This window comes from Canis aureus, chromosome 2 (assembly GCF_053574225.1).
Source record: "Canis aureus isolate CA01 chromosome 2, VMU_Caureus_v.1.0, whole genome shotgun sequence".
Classification (NCBI taxonomy): domain Eukaryota; kingdom Metazoa; phylum Chordata; class Mammalia; order Carnivora; family Canidae; genus Canis; species Canis aureus.
This window is the reverse complement of record NC_135612.1, coordinates 44,853,981-44,857,664: the sequence shown is the minus strand read 5'-3', so window position 1 is coordinate 44,857,664 and position 3,684 is coordinate 44,853,981. Positions and strand designations below refer to the sequence as shown.

The window sequence follows — 3,684 nt, the reverse complement described above, 5'->3', positions numbered from 1 at the left end:
CCTGAGTGGCTCAGCTGGTTAATTGTCTACTTCCAGATCAGGTCATGATCCCAAGGTCCTGGGATCGAGCCCCGAGTTGGACTCTCTGCTCAGTAGGGAGTCTGTTTCTCCCTCTGTCCCTCCCCCCTGTTTGTGCTCTCTCTCTGTGTCTCAAATAAGTAAATAAAATCTTAAAAAAAAAAAAAAACGTTAGATTTCAAAGCTGAATACTTGAAAATGTCAATAATTAGGGGCCAAGACAATCTTGGATTTCAATTTTATTGTTCCAGAGATGTGGACATGTTCCACAGGACTCTATCATTTTTCACATAATTTATAAAATCCCTGGTCTGCTGTAGCTGGAAGCAGGCAGAGATTTTTCAAAATAGAGGAAAGGGAAAGGCTTCTTTGTGTTCTGGTTCTACCTGGCTAAATCAAGGTGGGATTGATTCCTTGGGTGTGGGGATTAGGCTACAAGAGGGGCAAAACCTCCTTTCTCCCCAAACCACAGGCCCCAGTGTGTGGACTGACTTTCAGAACCAATGACTCCTTTACAGTCTTCTTTTCTTTTCTTTTTTTTTTTTTCAATGCATCACTTTTATTTTTTGTCAACAAACTGTGTCATTTACCATAGTAAGGAAACTCCTGTTGTTCAAGGTCTTCATCAGAGTTCCTACAAATCAGGTTAATTGGTGATCAACAGAGCTTTTCTGCCTTTAATGAGGCCTAGTAGCCCAAGGCAAGGCCTACCTCTTGATAAGGGACTTTCTTTTTTCTTATTCTGAACTCTTTGATCACTTAAAAAAAAAAAAATACCCCCCACCCCCCAAAAAAAACCAACCCCACCAACCCAGGAAGAGCAACCACCGGGAATGTCATTGTTTTTTAATTGCCTGATTACCAAATGTTGGAGATAAAAGATAGATGTTCTCAATTAATAACATTTACATAGATTAGCATCACTAACAAGCCTCATTAGTAACTGCTGATTTTTGTTTAGATGGTATCCCCTGTCACTTGCTCTCTCTGGTTGTGCAATCGAAAGCACCTTTAGTATGACAAAACATTACCTTCTAATCTATTTCCATTAATCAAATAGTAAGGCATTTTAATACGCAGTCAGGTTTTTAATTAATTAAAAGTTAATATTACCGAGTGTAGATTAACGAAAGGTTTCATGTGTTAATAAAGTACAGAAAACTGTTTCTAAACTCTAGCTGTCTTTTCTAGAGCCTAAACATCTTCACTGGATTCATCACAGCATAAACACAAACACATCCGTGTTCACCGCAAAGAGTACCGTAGAAATCCTGAGGGCTCGCCGTGTGTTTGACACTCTACATACACCATCGAGTTAATCTGCCAACAGTCCTGTGAAGGAGGGATCATAAGCAGTGACGAAAGCTCAACAAGGTAGGGGACGTGACCAAGATCACTCCGATCACTCACAATCATGGCACTGCTACTGCTTTCCATATGAGTCTAGAAAAAAAATTCACTGATGTTGGGAGCAGAAGCCAATGTTCTAGATAACCTACAACTAACCATTAATTATTTTAAATCACATCATTCTGTCTTACTTTATGAAAACAAATGGAGAATGAGCAACTGAAACTAATTGGTAAATGTGTCCTGTAAATAGCGATTTGAGATATCTACATTTATAATGATCGATGAATATAAAAATATATAAAATCTGAAACTTAAAGATCACAAAATATACACAAATTTTATGTCATCGTAAGTGGAAAAGTATACCATGTTTTTCAAGAGAGATTTCCCCCCTAAATATGTTGATAAAAATGTAAAATTATTGTTTCTTTCTTACATCGTAAGGGGAAAAAAGTACATATCTAATAATTATGATAAATATTTCAGGCAGAAATAGCATATCTTCAGACTCTCTAAGATATCAATGTAAATTTCTTCCAAAAAAGAATATGAAGACCATAAAATGGATTAAAAAACAATCTATCATTAATTAAAACTTCAAGGGAAAGACACATTTGAAAAGACCAAAGAGGGGTGCTTGGGTGCCTTAGTGGTTGAGCACATCTGCCTTTGGCTCAGGTCATGATCCCGGGCTCTGGGATCGAGTGTTACATAGGGCTCCCCGCAGGGAGCTTGCTTCTCGCTCTGCCTATGTCTCTGCCTCTCTCTCTGTGTCTCTCATGAGTAAAAAAATAAAATCTTAAAAAAAAGAAAAGATCAAAGAAAGACACCTTTTTTTAAATTTAAATTTATTTTTTATTGGTGTTCAATGTGCCAACATATAGAATAACACCCAGTGCTCATCCCGTCAAGTGTCCACCTCAGTGCCCATCACCCAGTCACCCCCGCCCACCTCCCCTTCCACCACCCTTAGTTCGTTTCCCAGAGTTAGGAGTCTTTCATGTTCTGTCACCTTTTCTGATATTTCCCACTCATTTTTTCTCCTTTCCCCTTTATTCCCTTTCACTATTTTTTATATTCCCCAAATGAATGAGACCATATAATGTTGACCTTCTCCGATTAACTTACTTCACTCAGCATAATACCCTCCAGTTCCATCCACATTGAAGAAAATGGTGGGTATTTGTCGTTTCTAGTGGCTGAGGAAACCACATCTTCTTTATCCATTCATCAAAGAAAGACATCTTAATTTAGATCTCAAGTTTTAAAGATATTGATATGGGTAGTGCAAAAAAGGACATGGATTTTCCCACCACTAACATGTCATTCTTGTGCAGGGGCCGTGCGTCTTCTCCGCATTGTTCCAATTTTGGTATATGGTATATGTGCTGCCACAGGGAACACTCCACTGCTAGCTTAAGAGAGTCCTGATAGAAACCATTGACTCCATTTAAATATTATAGGTAAAATTTCACAAGGGGCATATCGGGGAAGATTTCCTAAAGGAAATGAGATCTTTATTTTATTCCTCTTGGAGTAAGCGATGTTTCTTTGCAATTATAAGATGAGAGATGACAATTTTGAAATCCTGTAGCATAATCTTATCAGTTTTTTCTTTTCTTTTTAAGGTTTTACTTATTTATTCACAAGAGACTCAGAGACAGAGGCCGAGACACCGGCAGAGGGAGAAGCAGGCTCTCTGCAGTAGCCCAACTAAAGACTTGATCCCAGGACCCTGGATCACAACCTGAGCCAAAGGCAGAAGCTCAACCACTGAACCACCCAGCAGCCTCTTATCAGTGTTTTCTGTTTGAGTTTACAAAGGGTTAGGATTAGGGTTAGGCTTTAGTTAACCCTATCCTTCTCTGATCTTCCCTGTTTTAATAAATGGAACCACCATCCACTCAATGGGTTAGACAAAACCTACAAGTCATCCTTGATTCTTCCCTCTCTCTAACTTTCTCCACATCCATTCCATCAGCAAGCCCTATCCACTCTACCTTTCAAATATCCAGAGTTGGACCCCTTCTTGACATCCCTACCACTAGCTTCTTAGTCTGGGCCAGAACAGAAAACCTGCAGTGGCTCTTTGGCTTCATCTTCCAGTTTCCATTCCTGTCCATCCATGTAGTCTTTTCTGCAGAGTGAACTCTTAAAAGATTCACATTGGCTCCTTCTCCAATGGCTTCCCATCACCTACAGAATGCCTCTTTATGATGAGCTCCCTCACCCCCTACCACTCACCCAGGGGTTGTTGCACTTGTACCCTCATGACCTACTGTGTGTTGGTCAAAATTAGCAACCTCTCTCAGG

At 39.5% G+C, this 3,684-nt stretch overlaps 1 non-coding gene across 1 annotated transcript; it reads right to left on the bottom strand.

Annotated features, from left to right (window-relative positions):
• Window positions 1–2,662: 2,662 nt before the first annotated feature.
• On the bottom strand, window positions 2,663–2,764 carry LOC144303823 (U6 spliceosomal RNA). Its single transcript, XR_013370797.1, has one exon. It is a non-coding gene; the product is annotated as a U6 spliceosomal RNA (small nuclear RNA).
• Between the last annotated feature and the right edge of the window lie 920 nt (window positions 2,765–3,684).